This window comes from Cygnus atratus, chromosome 10 (assembly GCF_013377495.2).
Source record: "Cygnus atratus isolate AKBS03 ecotype Queensland, Australia chromosome 10, CAtr_DNAZoo_HiC_assembly, whole genome shotgun sequence".
Classification (NCBI taxonomy): domain Eukaryota; kingdom Metazoa; phylum Chordata; class Aves; order Anseriformes; family Anatidae; genus Cygnus; species Cygnus atratus.
This window is the reverse complement of record NC_066371.1, coordinates 18,081,440-18,099,639: the sequence shown is the minus strand read 5'-3', so window position 1 is coordinate 18,099,639 and position 18,200 is coordinate 18,081,440. Positions and strand designations below refer to the sequence as shown.

Here is an 18,200-nt window from a genome sequence, read left to right as displayed (position 1 = left end):
CTATTGTATTGCTGCATTTTTTACAGTTACCGTCTTCTTTATCTTGGGTTATGTAATTTTTCAATTTACATAGCTGCTGTTCATTTATTGATAACAAGAACTTTGCATTAGCATATCTTATTCTCTCTTTACTGGCACTTTTTGGTCTTCTGGGAAGATATATTTGCAATAAGTATTTCATAATATTCTGCCACATGCCTATCTTCAATTTTCACATTCTTTCTATATGCAGTTTTACTTGAAGGAAATCAGGAGTTTAAACTGTAATCAGTGGAGTTTTATATGGAAATATTAAGTGATGGTGGAAGACTATTCCCTTGGTATGATTCCAGACTCTCTTTGGAGATCGCCCTACAGTATTGTTATACTGCATTTTAGCATGCTGTACCTTGGATCCAGCAAAAGTGATAGGACTAGGCATAATGCAGATTTTTTGTAGATAACTGTTGAGCGGGTCAAAACAAGAACCCTTTTAACTAAAAATGATCCTCCTTTGCCTGAACCTTGAAGCTCAGATAAAAAGAGATCAAAATCCAAATCATGCCTGCTTTAAATTCTGTAAAGCCAAGATCACACCAGGCTGCCTACCTCTAATTATAATGGTTTATTCATTATCTTTGGTCTTTCCCCAACTCTCAACTTCTCCAATTTCTTTCTGTCTTGAAGAGAATAACTTTTCTCTGGGATTGTCTGGTTCTTCTGTAATAGGATATTGTCTTCATGTTATAGTCCATTCTGATCAGATGGGTCTAAATTTTGTATCACACACAGATTTCAGACAAAAAAATATAGTAATAAAGAGCTCAAGCATATACTGCTATCCATCAGATCTTTTAATACATCGGAAATTTATTTCTGAAGGAATCATTTTAAAGCAACAAAAAGTTTATGGTCATTTTGAGTTTCATTTAAAAACACCATTTTACCCTAATTTGTTGTGTGATTAAGTTAAGAGAGATTTATGAATGTAAGTTATTAAACTTTCAAAACTGAGATTTCTACAATTGTACTTGTTTAGACATCTTAAATTAGTAGCTGATGCAACCAAGATTTAGAGTTGTGCTAATATAAGATGGGAAGAGGGTGGCTGGTCTTGTGGTTAAAGCATGGGACTAGCTGCTGAGAGGTCTATGTTCTATTCCTGGTTGTGTCACTGACTTCCTGTGGGTCACTGGCTAAGTCACTTAGCTGTGGCTCATTTTGCTCATATATAAAATGTGAATAATACTTTTATTACTAAAGTGGCGTGAGATGCAAGTCATTAGTATTTATACAATTGTTTTATGTTCATCAATGGACTTCGTATATAACTGTTTCAGCAGATCAAACCCCATATTCCTAATGTAATTCCTTCCGCTCATGTAGTTTGCTATGTCTTCTCACACAGCAATTCATTGATTCCAGTAAAGACAACTGAAAACTCCTAAGTCCAAAATGTAACTTAAAGCATCTAGAGAACATTGCTTCCAGGTTCAAACTGAACATTTGTTCAGGAAGAGAATTTAATAATCTTTTTAAGAGTGTGAGAAAGTTAGTTTTTGTGATATTTACTCCCTCATAATTGTTAAAAAAGAATTAACTCCCCCCCTCCCATTGTTTCTTTTGGAGGACTGTATGAAGATCTCTTGGCACTTCCATTTCCTATGACCTTTGTCCTGTTTTATAGTTTTTATACATTGTTGTGATGGAATTAATTTGAAATACTATTTTTAAAATCCCTGCTTTTTACATATTTTACCCTAGTCTCCAGGGTGCTCCAGATAGATGTCAGAAATACTGTCGCTCAACTAAATGAGGATTCTGTAGAAAAACAGTATACACTGCAACTGCCAAATCCCAGTGAAAGTTGTTGAATCAAGAGCATCTCCCAGTATACTGTCAAGCCTTAAGGATTAGTTTCTCAGCATTGCAGTCACTGTGGGATAGATCTCACAGTGATGTTACCACAACTTTGATTTCCATTACTGAGAGAAACTCTAGAAGATTTTAAATTGAGGAGAATTGAGTTGATCTGTCTTTTTCAAATGGCTGGTAGATCAGGTTTATATACTTGCATACGTACAAACATAGGGCAGATGTACATCGTAAAGTCTAAAAGAGAATTAGATGTTCAGACAATTATAGAGAGTTAATTATCTTAAATTAAATATCTTCATTGGTCTTTGCAGTAATAGGTTGCATATCTTCCAATAACAAAACCAAAGGCTAAAAAGCAGGTGTTTTTTTTTGTCTTTTTAGTTAATATATATTAATATAGTGCTAAGCATCCTAAAATTATATAACTTTATTAATGTTATTTCTGAAAGAATCACCAGAAGGAGTAGCAAAACAATAAAATGTAATCACACTTTTCTTGCATCTAACAAAATGTATTGCAAGGGCTTTTTTCTTATTTCATGAAAGTTGTGACCACCTTGGTATACTCCAACAAAATAAGCTCACACACAACTCTGACTGCTAACTTTTACACATGGATTCACAAACAGTGTGAGACTCCTGATGGTAGCATAGTGAAGAAGTACATAAATATTTGTAGTATTAGGGCATAATATTTTTCAAATGTTATTTTGTGTAAATGTGTACAGATGCTAAACTCGAAGGCCTCAGATGACAGTTAGTTTCTACTGCATAAACAGTATCTGCTTGCTCTCTGATTAAATCACAAATCAACCCAAAAATGTGCTGCCAGCATTCATGAAATTTTGCTAGGTAGAGAAGCAGTACGTTTAATTCTTACTGCTGTTTGAAATAGCTATTGTATTAAGGTCATTGATGTTTCACTCATGCAAATAGTTCCATTGGTTTGTTAGCAGCTTTTCTGAATTGACTCCTGTTAGGCTTTTTAATAAATCATTATTTTCATTTAAGATCTTAAGAATATTTAAAAAATAAAATTAATAATTGATTTTTAGTCTGTGCTAACCATTAGAGAATGCCAGGTAACTTTAGCAGTGAATCAGGGGCTATTTTGGGAGAAAAATATTATAATAATTTGCAGGAAATAACCTTTTTGTTCCAAAACAGCTGTCATTGAACACTATTATATCTACAACAATTAAAATTATCTTTGGTAACTTTTAGTATTTGGCATTGCTCCATTATTGTTCAGTTAAATATTTTTCAAGTATGTTAGGACTTCTGCCCACTGTGTTCTTGAAACCCTTCATTATCAATACAGAAGCTCTTTCTCATTTTTGTCATATTGTAATCTCTCTCATGGAATGACATTCCGTATCATCTGTGAAGATTATTTGTTGTTTTATAGAAGGCTACAGGCCTTCTACTGAGCACTGATGACTTGACGTTTGCAGTATAGAATTTGCTTTTTAATATTAAGTGTTGAATGCCAAAAAATAATAATAATAGTAAAAGAGAATGTACTAGCTAACATGTAAAGTGAGTTAGGAAACATGTGCAAACATCCTGGTGAATTTAAATAGCTGGTTGGATCAGAAATGGAGGAAAAATAACATTGGGTCAGGAACAAAACACAAAGCAGCCAGAAACCTTGTATTTCTAATTTAGGATATAAATACTCACTGCTAAAAATTCTTTGTTAAAAAATTTAATTGATTAAAAAAGGGCAGTTTTAGGGAGTGTTGTTGGTTGGTGGCTTTAATATGTGTCAAATACTAATTAAAACTATTTCCACACTACTGGGACTTGTCACTCACTCAGATTGAAATTAGTTGATATGTAACATTTCTTGTGACTTGTTTTTCAGAATGAAATTTTTATTATTTGTATTGTAATAATCTTTGAGTACTCAGTATTAGCAGAGCAGAACTGAAATAATATGCTGTTTAAAGAGTCCATCATACATATGTAACACACGGTAATATGTTATTGATAGCACATTTACATGTACAGTATGCTTACTTGGATTTGCATCGGTATAAATTAATATAGAAGTGTCTCTTCAATGTGACATGTATGTATCAGATGCCGTTAAAGTAATTTCTCTATGCAAGATTTTACTCTGTGAACTTAATTATTAGTATTTTCTTACTCCATGTATCGTTGTGTAAGCAAAAAAATGTTATCTTGGGAATATACACGACGTTGATTTCTGGTATTTGAGTCATATATATGAATAAATGATAAAATATGGCAGGTTAGTACACTGTAGGCTATAACCTGGTGACCTACTGTTGTTACAGCGAACTAAAGTCAGCTTGAGGACTCTCTTACTTACATTTGAAAACTTCTGTTGTTTGGGCCAGAGCATCCTGTTATGTGTTCATCTGTCTTTGTGGACCTGTCATTTTACTGAATACGGTTCTTTGGCCCAGCAGTTGAACTTGGAGTACTAGCTTACCAGAGCATGAAAAATGTGAGTAGATAGGGCAGAAAATCTGATTAAATTGGGAATTTATGATTGAAATTAAGTTGTATTTTTTATTACAGAACAAATATATTTATTTGCAAAGTATGTTTTTACCATAGCTCCACTTTTTAAGAGTATAATGGTACATACTGGGTCACAACTGAACTCACTTTTTCAGTAACAGCTGCTTTTCCATAATTGTTTTTTTCAATAATCATTTACACTGTATTCAGATGAGTACAGTGTGAGGAGAACACTCATAAATGTGAGTGAAATGTAAGTGTAAGTTAAAAAAAAATTACATCAAATTCTTCCACAAAACTTTCAACTCACTGGGGAATAGCCCTGATAATTTACAAGTGTAAAAATAGATGGTTTACTACTGAGAGAATATAGAAGTTGCAACAAACACTTTTGGGGAGAAAAAATAGAAGTCTTGTTTAACTTGCGTTGTAGACTGTGACCTGGACCGCTTTGTCCTTCACGGACATTTTTGCAGGCAAGATAGAACAACTTCTCTGCGTTACAGTAGTGTATGATGGAGTGAAAGCATAACAACAACAGATGCCTAAAACGTAAAAAGCAAAATTTCAGACTTAATTTTGCATACTATAATGCTAGATGCAGAGTATGAGTATTGCAAGATTTTAACTTTCTTTGGAATTATTGGGAGAAAAAAGAATTATTTTTGTCTTTAGATATATATCCAGAAGACTACTAAAAATGGAAAAAATATTATTGGTTTTAAGAATTTAGCCTGTTCCTCTGAATTAAATTATTGAAATGTCTAATCTTAGCTCAGAACAAAGAAGTGATTTAGGGTAACTGCTCTCACATATGGCAGCAAACTCCTTCCATTCTAACTTTTCTGTCCCCAGTTTCCTGTTTACTCATCACACAGATCCAGTCTCTTTTTGTCTGGAGTTCTTTATCCATGAGTGTACCTTTTTACATGTATTTCTTTATTTATTTTGTTAAAAACCTCTGCTATGTTTGTACTGTTTTTTTTTTTTACTTCTTTTGTTGTTGTTGTTGTTAGAGAAGATTCCTGTTTTTTAATTACATGATGTGATCTCTTACAGCCTGATCTGTTTACCAGATCAAGTTTTTAAGTGCTCTCAAACCTTTCTTTAAATTAATTTTTATATTTTTGAGAAACCTTCATGTAAGTATATATGCATTTCTATTACTGGCAGTATTTTTTGAAACAGAGGACAATATATCTTATTTCCCAGTTATGTTAATTTACTTTTCTAACATTCTGAAACCACTTAGACTGGGAAGAACAGACGATGATTTCTAGTAGACAGGTGAAATTAGGAATGTGGAAAACAAAGTAAACTAACCTGCTCTGAGATCTGTTGGTATGACAGCAAAACCAATTTAGTGGAGGTTAAATTCACCTCTTTCTGATTGCATTATCTTCCTGTCTTTTAAGAATGATTATTAGAATATTTCATTATCACGTATCCCTAAGATCTGGTAAAAGGTATTTATGAGAACATATTTGTATATTCCTTCACACATCTAAAAAATGATTTTATAGTTATTTCTTTTAAAAATTTTGAATAGTGTTGACTTCCAGCTACACTTTCAGTTGTAACACTGTACTGCTTTTTCCATATGCTAATTATCTATTACAGTCTGGTTCCTTAAGCTTAAATAATAACAATTGAGCTGATGCTGAAGCTCTTCCATATGACCATTTGAATAAATTATAAAATATCTCCCTAACTAATTTCAAATTGAAATATGTCCCTCAACCCATATTGGAAGCAGAGAGTTGCCCTGGATGCTTGACAGTCTCTCTTAAAATCCCTTTTAAGTGAGAAAATTGTTTTAGTATCTTTGGTTTGCTTCCTTTTTTTTTTTATTTTACCCATTGGAATTCAGTTAGAGGAACATTATCAGTCTGCCTACGCCCCCAAGTTTTACAAAATAATTTCTTTACACTTTTGTTGTGTTAAAAGGCCACTTTTCACCACAAAATCACCACTCTTGCTGATGCATTAAGACAGTGCAAGTGGGCATATCCTGCTGTCAGAAATGTGCACACATGTGACTTACAACAGGAATTGTGTGGGTGTCTGAGATCAGAATTTGGTCCAATGCATGCGCAGCCTGAATTAGCATCCCCTTTTGCTGTGCAGTAGCAAAGAGCTTCACCCAATGTCCAAAAAAGGGAAGAGTGCATCGTGATCCGCAGGAGTGCAGCTGGGGTCCCTGGGGTCCGGCTGGGGCCCTCAGTGGGTTGGCTTCCTAATGGGAGAGTGAGAAAAGGGAAAGCAAGGAAACTTAATAACGTAGTTGATAAATTGTGTGTATGGTTGGGGTGGGGTCACAGACAAAAGGAAAAGAAGGTTTTCTGAGGTTTCTTATAACAAGGAGCAGATTTTCTGTGTTCTTCTGACCTCATTATTGCATTAACTGAAACACTGCCTTGATTTTCTTTCTGTGCTTGGGGAAGCAAGGAACTAGGAGGGCTTTTTTGATCTCTCATGGGTACTTTGCAGCAGTGATTCCAGGTGTATGCTTCGGAACACATCTTTTAGTAAAAATGCCACTAACAAAAAAAAGTTGTCTCTTCTGATTCTCTCTACTGTGTTAATTAGATAAGTTTTCTATTCTCAGCTTTTGCCAAATGCCTTTAAAAGGGATTACAGATTAACACAAACTAGTTAAAAGAAATACTTTCTTAATTTAGAAAGTTATGCTTGTTGTGTAGGGCACAACAATAACAACAAAATTCCAAACATCAAACCAAAAGTAAAACAACTGTCAGAATGATGATCAAAAAGACTTTCCAGAGTCTTTAGATTGATTCACATAATACAAAACATTAAGGAAAAACAAAATGAGATTAGAAAGGGTTGACTTCCTAGGTCTCCCTTCTACTTGCATTTAAACACAGAACTCTTCATAACTTTCAAATTTCCCTTAGAAAAGCCTATACTTTCTGAGTCCCAGAGACACAATAGAAACACACCTATGCGTGTGCTGCAGGCTGCAGTTTGCCTGAGATGAGAAAAGTGAATCTTGAGTGCTTGAACTGTCTTCCCTGCCTGAACAGTGCATCCTGTGATATATGTTCCCCAACATCCATCCCATTTGTTCTAGTAACACCCTGGCCAATCTAACAGTGGGAAATGAAATTCAGAGGAATAATTCCCCTAAAAGATTAGGACAGCATTTGATGGAAGAAGGATAGCTGCAGTTTGGTTAATCACCTTCTAGCCAGCTATGTTTCAGAAAAGACTAACTGCAGGTGGGGAAAATTTAGAGAGGACATTTCCAAGGTGTATATGCTTCTAAGTTTATTTCATAATAGCATGTGTTTAAGATCATGCACATTGGAACTTCTGGAGAACAATTTTTTTTATTTTTTTTCCGTCTATAGAATTTCTCATTTATTTTTGCTTGCTTTTTTTTTTTTTTTTGGTTATTTGGTTATTTTCTCTTTTGATGCTAAATTTTTATGTCTGCTTTGAGCTTTCTAAAAAAAATAATAAAAAAGTTTCTTAGATATGTTTTGTTACCTATTTTGTGATTAGAAAAACTAGCATTAGGTGAGACGTTGATGAGAAACATAGACCTGAATTACCTATCATATTCTTTTAGGTGAATGTCTTTCACTGGTAGTTTATGGGTAGAAATGTTAAACGTTAAAAATTTGCTCAATTGTGTAGAAGATGCTTTGAGTAGATAAATGACCCTGTAATAACTTAAACTCTTAAAGCAGATGTTAATTAGGCTGTGAGTAATTTTTAAAGCATTACTATAGTGATATTTTCCAGACTGTTCTCTGCTCAAAGTTTAGTTTGGGAAATTCTTTTTACAAAGTGGCTTTAGTTGTTCCTGGTGAATAAAAATGTTTCCATAAGCTATTACTTTTTAATGTTATTTTCACTGCTTAAACCAGTTAGGTGATTTGATCTGTTTATGGACTTCCTTCAAGTATGGAGCTGAAGGATTGAGCAGTACCTCGAGTGACAGAAAAGTTGAGGAAGATTTGTGTGTCACCAAATATCTTGTGTATTCTTTGTTGATTTAAAAAGTAGCACTGTAGTACTAGCGCTTAGACTTAGACCACAATACCACATATGTTTACACGCATCTACTGTCACTGCCATGGAACTACTTTAATGTAGTAGTTATTTGTGTGTGTCTATGACTGCAGGAATCAAGACTTTTACTTATGTCTGATGGTAAAATAAACAAAATATAATATCTTGCTCCTTTCCTCATAATTTTGGCTAGTTTCTGAGGGGGTTCTTTGCCCCAGCTCTTTGGTTTTGGTTACTGGTCTGCAGTCCATTATGGAAAACAGCCGTTTGTGAACTGTAGAATAAAACAGTTACTTGCCTATACCTTTGTTGCCCAGTTCTTAAATGCTGTTTCAGATTCCTGCAGTTGCATGGATGAAAGCTATTAAGCAGACAGAAATATTTGTTCCTCTGAAAAACAAACAAACAAACAAAAACCCCATACTTGACATAAGTGACAAAGGGGAGAAAACTAGCTTCTATAAAGTTACTAAGTTCTCTAAGAAGTTATACGAACACCTGCTTTGCTCAAGTTTTAATTTGTGCCTGCAGATGACCCTCTACTTGTCCTCCTCATGGACAACTTCTACCTGAATCTTTTCTGTGGTTACAGGTGCTCTTTTTTTCTCTTTAAGTAACTGTGTGCCAGGTACCTTTGTTTGGCCACTTTGTTGGTGGCTCATGATAAAGTGTTAAGACTGAGAAGAGACATCTTTCCGCACAGAAAGTTTTTGATGGATAGTAGTGATCCTTTTTGGCTGTATGTGCCAGAAAGGATGTACAGACACAGCAAGGAGCATCTTTATGTTTGATTACTACAACACCAATGAATCCACTTACTAATAAGATTAGAAGTGGTGGATTATTAGTAAAAATACGTAATGTTTTCCTAATTGCTTCACAATTTAAATGGGCTTCTACATTGCAAAGATCATTGGAGGACTGTTGATATGACTCAAGTGTAGTAGTGTGTGGGAAGCTGTACTAGAAGAGAGTAAGAGTGCTGCACAACAGTTCTTAGTGTTGTTACAACTTGTCAACATCAGGGTCTTGGGCCCACCTAGAGAAGTTAAAGGTCAGTTGACTCAGTAACTATCTATGCAGGGAGGGTTCTTCTAACAGTGGAAACTAGAGGAGGAGGTACAAGATTTAATGCTTATGATTTCAACTATGCAGATTCAGATTAAGAATATAATTGAAACAAGTAATCTGGAAAGCTCTGTATTATTACCCAAAGCCTTCAAACTGACTCTGAATATATTTCTAGAAGATACGGTTGATTTACCAGGAATTAGCTACAGGTTTGACAGAGCAATTTCGGGAGAAGTTTCTATGGTTTATAGGGGATCAAATCAGATAATAATCTTTTCTGTCTTTAACATCCACAACCTTTCTTGATGTGCCTGAATTTTAATGATTGGTAGTATCAAGCAATTGTTTGCCTTTGGCTGGAGTTGTTCTGATACATTCTTCCTCTATGTAAAGTATTCACTATGGTGAATACTTTAATTATTAGTAAAATCCATTAAATATTCCTCTTACCATCAGATTTATCATCTAATGTGTTTTTTTTTCTCCCTGTACATTTCCTTATTCCTTCCATATTCTAAATGAAAGAACATCAATGCCTCCATAGCTATTCACAGTACTTTATTCCCTATGTAATTGTACTTCTGCTTTATAGTTTAATTCTGTACTTAATCTTAGCTTCCTAAATGTTTAGATTTACCACTTTCTGGTTCTTCTCTAGTTTTATACAAATGTGAATGATTTGGCAAGTCTGACATCACATGTTCTGCCAAAAAGCAGAGGAGCTAATTGAAATACTCTGAGTATTTCAGTTTCAATCTGTAGGCCAAATTCTCAGTTGTCATCAACTCAGTTGTCGTAATCATGCAGCTCCTCAACAGTATGTGGAAATATGCCGATACAAATTGAGACTATAACCTACTATCTGTAATTGAGATCCGTTGTTTAGTTGCCTGATGGAAAGGAAATTTTTTTTACATCCTGACGCTGTTTTCTCCAACAACATGGTTTCTCAGTAATTGCCACCTTTGTCCTCCTCATTACAGAATGTGCTATATCTAGCAGCTAAGATGAACTGTTGTACCATCCAGGATTGAATGGGGCAGCGGTCACATCCACTCTTGGCAAATAGTTTCAGCCTTGGATCCTGTTTCTTGCATCCTGATGCTGAGCGTTCTGTTTACTACAGTTTTCACAATAGCCTTTGAGAACGAGTACTCTGGGAACACAATAGTGTACCTCCAAAGGAGTTGCCAAGAGGAAAAAAAAAATAGACTTCCTTCTTTGGCAGTGGTAGAATATAGGTAAGGCTAAAGCAGCATTCTTAGCCAGCAAGAAGGGCATAACAATATATTTTGACTCCAATAAATCAAGTTTCCTTTGAGCAACTGTTTTTTTCTTAGACACAGGGAGTTTAGAATGACTTTTCTTTTTAAAGATGATTGCATATAGAGGATGGAGGGAAGGAAGATGTATTCAAGTATTTAAGTAGAAAGGAAACTGGACATCTCATAATTTGCAACCTAGTATAGATCATAGTTAGCAGGGAATGTAATTTAAAATAAAGGATGAGATTAGTACCTATGAAAAATATTAGGATATCTTGTTTATAGGCACTGTGTTACAACTACTTACTTAATACCATTAAGAGAAATTCTAATATGAGAAGTAGTGATATCATGAAGACTCAAGAGAGGTTTCTGGAAGTATAGGAACAGATAAAGAATGAACCATAATGAACAGAACTACTACTTTTCATCAGGTAAACTGATGCTTAATCTAGTTTCCAAGAGGTCTGAATTTTTTCATGGGCAGGAGAGGGAGAGAGGAGGTGAGGTAGGAAAGGAGGAGGATATCCCTGCTGCTTTTTTCTCATCTTCTGTGGAGTGTGGAGAGTGGAGACAAGAGTGGCAGACCTGCCACTGAGGCTGGGGCTGGAGACCAACCATACTTCCTTTTAGAAGCAACATGGCAGAGATAATGGCACTAAAGGGCTGTCAATGCTGTTCAGTTTATACTACAAAGGAGAGTGCATCAGTAAAGAGATGGAAGGATAAAATCTAAATGAGAGTATTTTTGGGGGTTTGGTGGTGGGGGTGAAACAGAAGAGACAGACATTTCAAAAAGGAAGAAATAGGCAGAGAAAATAGGTGGGTGAAACTTTGGCTTCTGAATCCCTAATCATGAAGATTTCCTTATGGACTATTACAAACTTTAGCAGTATGGATGTTGATTTTCATTTGGCTAATAAAAGTGAGAGCTATAGTCTCATAACTAAGGCACTAGCCTGATTGTGGCTGTTGTATATGTGTGAGTCTTTTTTCAATTACAGTGTTAGTTTTGTTCATCTTTAAAAGCATTTACAACAGAATTAGTCAGACTTCCACTCAACTCAAAAGACATGTTTTTTAAATTAAGCTTCTACCAAAGAACAAATGGATTTAAGCTACAGGAAAAAATATTTCATAGAACTTTCAAAAGTGCAGAAAAGCCCTGTATTTATAAATTCTAGAGGTCTGATGAAACCTTGCTTTATATGGCTACCTCTTTTTCTTCTCCCTGCTTTACTGTGAAGGACTAATGCCTCTGCTTTAATTCTCAGTTTCTTTGAAATAAAATAGGGCTTGTACATTAAATGAAAGCTTTTCCCAAAATCTCACCTTCTTTATTCAGCACTTCTAATGCCCGTGTTTCAGTAATTACACTGAAATTGCTGGAAATAGCGACAACATCAATAGAGTATAGGTGAGATATACATGGGTCATCCATAGGGCAGGTGTACCCTGGTAAGGCATGTTGGAGACTTTTTCATGTTTTACTGGCCAGATGCAGTGATTGCTCTGGGGAAGGGGAGGATGCGAGAATGAGCGTGGGCGGTGCACGGGAATTCACTCTGGTTGGCTGAAGGCTCAGCTCGAAGTAGAAATATGCTGACTTTTGTATGTATGTGATAAATGTGTTTTAAGAATAGCAGTGATTTCTTAATCCAGTTTTGCAAGTACAAACAATTACAATGCCTTGTAAAATAGTTGCTTAGATTCCATAGTCCCAATGTAACAAAGATCAAAATGCTTTTCAGCTTCTGATGATCACTTCTACTCCTAACCATTTGGAGGATGAGGGGAAGGAATATCAGAATTTGAATCTTTATATATATATATATATATATTTTGTATGAACTTGGGTAAAATATCAGGAATGAATTCTGCTATTTTTAATTTACTCATGGATGGCAGTAAGCATTTGTGACTTTAAATGCAGTTGCTGTTTCATACTCTAAAATGTATATGAGGTTTCTGGCAACCCAATGTCCATTGAAGCACAGCAGAAAAGCATTTTACTTCAGGACAAGGTGAAACAATTTTTGCTTAACGCTTTCTATGTTAGTGAACAATTTACTGGTTTATGCTGTTCTGTTTAAGACATGGGAGATGGAAGTATATGTATCCAGTTATCTGTTATGAAAGGGGAAGGAAAGCACATGGTGACATTTAAGCTCTAGATACTGTAAAGCACCCAACTCTGGAGATGTGCAGTACTGGGGTATTCTCGTTATAAGCCCAGTCCCTAATGAACAGGAGTGTACTGGCATTTGATCAGCATAGTGTGACACTGCTGGCAGGATTTTGGGGGTGGGTGGGTGTCTGGGTGCACCTGTGGGAGGTAATCCCACGACTGATCTGACATATTGTCTGAATTGTGTTGCATTGTAAAGGGAAGTTTTTCTGCTAACACAAGGCTCGACATTGAAGCAGTTTACCCTTTTAAAGTAAGACTTACAGAGTCTATGTGCAAAGATGCAGGAGGATAAAAATGATGAAAATGTGGGTGTTTAACTGGGATGCTACACTGTTATGAGCTTAATTGCAATTGTACCTTTCCTATAGGTAGCGCAGCCAAGACCTGTTTCAGAGCCCAGGGGTGGGAAAAAGAGGGCTTATTTCTCTTCTTTTTCTGCTCCCTCCTTTCCCTCCCATCTCCCTGTTGTCAACTGGGGGAATTTGGCAATGTGGTTGTGTGCGCATGCGCTTGGGTTGGGGCCAGAGGAACAACCCCAAAAGCCTCCTTCCTGCAGCTGTTATAAACAAGAAAGTGAAATTTAGTGCCTGCATATACTCAGCCAAAGAACTTGACAGGAAAATTTTAATTGTAGGGATGGATTTTTTTGTTTTGTTTTGTTTGGTGTTATTTTTAGAGTGCTATCTAAGGTTTTCTTTTATAGCAGGCTTTATTTTTCATGTTATATTATTTAAAATTAATAAAAATTAATTTATTTTAAAATATAAATTAAATATACTATTTAAAATCATGCATTTATTTTGAAAAGGATCTTGCCATCATGGGTAAAGTATAGGACATGATTTGGCTGTATTTCTGTAGGTCATTCAGTTATTTGTAGCCCACCGTCTCTCTGTTAGTTGTATTATTTCCTCTTTTTGCAAGACCTTTTCATATAATTTCTCATTGTCTGGAGGCGGAAGTTTCCAAGCTAATGTAGCCCAAGCTGAGTTAAACAAAAAAGTAGAAATGAGGAAATAATAAATGTATTTGAATTTTACCATGCTTTCAGTTTTAATAGCACTGGGGCTCTTAACTGCCATGCAAGTATTTTGGAAGAAAAGCTAATACAAGTTTGTTGCAACACCCCGTTTATAACCTGAAATTTCCTGATGGCTATGGGCAGGAGAACTTGTCTGATCAAGAAGTGGACAACTCCACTACTCGATTGGGGGTTACTCCCCTATTTGCTGTGGAGTACAGGGTTCATGGCATGTGATTAAGCAACTACATATGGCATTGCCCCCTGCTGGAAAGCATGTGAAATACTTTTTTTTTTTAATTTTATTATTATTTTTTAATTTATTTTTAGTTAAACATTTAAAAGACGATCACTTTTTTTCTTAGTTACTCGGAATTGTGTCATGGTATGCACGTTCCTCCATCCAAATTGATGAATGGCTGCAGTTTTCAACATTGAAACTGAACTTAATAAAGAAATTGAGTAACAATTTCTCTAAACTTGTTGTGTTATTAAGACAATAGAAGCTTTATTTCAAAACCAAAATAGAACTGAAAGCTGCCTTATCCAGATTTGTTTTGTGTATCCAGATTGATCTTCCAAATAGCATTTATTTGGTCTTTAATATTTTACATTTTAATGTAATAATAAGCAGTCATTCTATTATGTTCTTTCAGATAAGTTCAAATCCAAAACATAGGTGTAAAGGTGTAAGACTCTTCCAGGAACAGTTACAAATAAACTGAGAATAGTTAGTAGCCATCTCACAAAATCAATAAGATTGATCTCGTATGTGTCTGCATCAGACAGAAGTTCTATCAGATGTTTGTTTGACATTGGTGGAACCGGGTGTGGTAGCAGTTGAACTGGTGCAATGCCTTCATTTCTAGTGATTAATGTAAAAGCAAGGAACTTATAACACGTGAACATTTTCTTAGCAGCAATTCAGGCAATGGTGTAATGATTGGAACAGTCAATGAGTGACAAACCACTAATTCCACACATAAGCAGTATTACTTTCAGGATCTTTGTGCGTTGCAGAAGGAATAAGATAGCAGAAAACTTAGGTGAATTAATATACCCTCCTCATTTTCCTTCTTTTTGCTTTTGTTTTGATAATATTGTAGGTGACCCAGTATCTTAACAGAAGTTTTCTAGTACAGAAATTTTCATTGTGAGATTTTTTATAATATATCAAGGAGCCAACAACCAAAGAACAGTTACATCTCTAGTGAGAAGGTGGCAATAGACTTGAAAGGTCCATTCTAACCAAATCTGCTTAACAGAAGAGAGAAAATAGGCCTTTTACCTTGAAGTGAGTCTTTGGTATATATATTTTTAGTACACTGTTACAAAAGCTTATGTTGTGAGAGTAAGAGAGAATACAGGTCACTGAGTCACATATGGATTACATGTCCTGTGAGCATTGTGAAGCAAGACACTGATGTGAACTCTTTTCTCTTGGTAATTGAAAAGCAGGTCGTTGGGGTAAGATGCATGAAACTACTAAACATCTACATATGTAAGACTGCAAAAGATTTCACTGATCAGAAAGTACCTCTTACTGATGTTGGTGGTTCCTTTTGGGAATCTCCTCTTCCTCACTCAGAGCATGAAAGAGTTGCTAAGACTTAGGGCTAATGCTGTTCTGCTCGCTGGAAGGTGGCACACAGGGATCCAGTGTAAGCACACTCACGTACCCATCTGGGTGTCTGTCACTGCAGGTGGCACTGCGGCGTCTAGGGGCACGGAACAGCTCAGCTATTGCTCTTCAGTGTTTCGCTCAGAGGGGTCCTAGCCTCTTGATTCCTATCAATCAATGTTTGGTCCCTGTGCTTTTTCTTTCACAATGGAACACATGTATTAGTGTTCTGGTATGCTGTTCAATTCATCGCCACTTTTCTTGTAAGGCAGCATAATTGGTCATAGCTGGCAGTTACCTGCTTTTCAGGATTTTTTGGTAAAATAACTCTGAGAAGGTGACTGGTGCTTTGGGCAGAAAGGAGGCTTCTAATTTTTGAATCAACATGTTTTCCTCCTCCTGAGCTTTGAGATTTTTACTGGTATCTTCACCAGTAAAATATTTCCTCCGTTAAAAATATACCCTGTGAAATGCTGATACATGCACACAAAACAAAAAAAACACCACCCATGCTTCCATTTGTTTAAAATGGAAATGTCCTTGTGCTAGGCAGCAATTTTGCAACTTTATGGCCTTCTCTGGCTTCAGTCCTCCTGATAGTACACACCTGACTTGCTTATCAACCAAGGCTAAAAATAAATGCATTGGACTCTTTTTGTTGTGGGTTTTGTGAACAGAGGATGCTTACTGTAGCAGCAGATTGGGTGCCAATATTTCACATAGAAAACCAGTCTCCTCAAAGCTCAGTGTGTTCCAAGAAGTGACCAACTCCTACAAGAACGACATAAATTAGCTTAATTATTGTAAAACAACTTTCAGCACTGTTGCAGCAAGATCAACTAAATAAGCAGAAAATCCCTTAGCCTTCTTTATGTGTCAGGAACTAAGTAATTGGGGGGGTTGATCAGTCGCACTGTTAAATCACTTTCAATGCTGATTCAAAAGGGCATGTTGCTGAAAACCACAGTTGGCATTGAGATGCTTTTCTAGATTAGATGATGGATTGTATTTTAGAACTGTATTTGGCAAACTGTACACAAAAGTTAGTCTTGACTTCATCATTATTTCATCGCCTATTTCAGACATTAAACTTGATGCAGAGGAAATGGCAGACTTCAAAAAATGTTTTTTAAACTTCCTTTCAAACTTCATGAATATAACCTAGAAAATGCATAGTCTTGTATCAGGAGAACAAACAGACTTTCTGGAACACTGTATAATATTTGACAATGATTGATTGATTTAAATAAATGTTCTTTTTCTTGACTGTGTCAATTTTATCCCCATATGTTTGTAATTGTTAGGGATCTTTTCAGACTCCTTTTCTCAGAACAAGGCTAACTGGAGATGTAGCTTTTAGATTTTTCCAGTTCTTTGAGACCACTTTTTAGGCGCAGTAGAGCCCAAAGGAAGTGCTGGGTCTGTCATTGTCTGATGATGAAATTTAGTTAGTTTAGGTCTCATGATATCTTGTTTAAACATCTTGTTAAAGTATGCAGAGATTGTAATTGCTTCCTGCCAGTGGTCAAGGAAGTGATTTAAATATTAGAGAGCAGGGACAGAATAGAAAGTAAGGTGTGGTGGTCTGAGTTTGTCAGAGGGTGCTGCAGTTGTGTGAGCAGAGCAGAAGTGTAGATAAAAGGCCATATACAAGTGTAAACTGCCTGCAATTGGATGTTAACTCTAGTCCTCAGTGATAGCAGCAGAAGTACTCAAAATAATCAGCAGTATTCTCCAGGAACAGCTATAGAGTTGCCTGGTTCTAACTGAGACTGACTGATTCAGTGCAGACTAAAATCAAATATCCAGGTAAATTTACTCAGCATTCACAAGTCTTGCTGGCAATTTTTGACTTTGTTGACTTGCACAGTTATAATTCTGTTTTCAGAAGAAACTCCTGCCAAATTAACTTTAGCTTGGGCTGCCTTAATTTCATGCAAACTCATTGCTTACAGGGAAGAAAAGAGCACAAGAAACATCCTGCTGAGTCAAACCAACAGCTATATAGTTCACTATTCAATCTCTGACTGTTGGCAGCATGAAGGATAATAAGAAAATGCTATACTATATGGTTAATTGCATTTTGATGATCATGGTACTTTGATAATAATACCCAAAATATAGAGCAATGGTTTATGAGAATTTCTTGAGATGTTCTATTTTTTTCTTTGAATTTCTATAGAAAGGACAAAATTATGGATTGAGGGCTAAAATCATAGAAGAAAGGACTAATTAATCACCAGAATTACCAGGAATGTTTGCTCACACAATTAACTTTTAATTCCAAATTAGAATTTCCTGTGCTATGAGTTGTACAAACTTGCAGAAATGATCTGGTTACTTACTATGGGAGAGCTGCAGAGCTGTTGAAACAAACCTCTTTTCCTTCTACTACTGCAAAGAAAGGATATATGCTAGAGTGGTATCAGTGAATTCTGTATGGCTTTTATACTATTCTGAATAAAGGCTGTCAAGTTACTCCAGTGAGAAATCTAACATCCCCCTTTTGCCTGTTCCATGGCATTTTAAGAGAAAGTATTAACGAAGGCTCACCATCTTCCAACCGGAAAGAAAATGGAAACACATTCTTCTGAGATGCTGAGTCATTCTGACACGCTGAGCCAAAAGCTGATGCAATTC

At 35.8% G+C, this 18,200-nt stretch overlaps 1 long non-coding RNA gene across 1 annotated transcript; it reads right to left on the bottom strand.

Moving 5' to 3' along the window:
- Positions 1–5,548: 5,548 nt before the first annotated feature.
- Positions 5,549–18,200, bottom strand: LOC126913419 (uncharacterized). The gene is made up of 3 exons (XR_007708667.1): positions 18,114–18,200; positions 16,249–16,331; positions 5,549–6,586 (listed from the first exon to the last, which is right to left on the bottom strand). It is a non-coding gene; the product is annotated as an uncharacterized LOC126913419 (long non-coding RNA).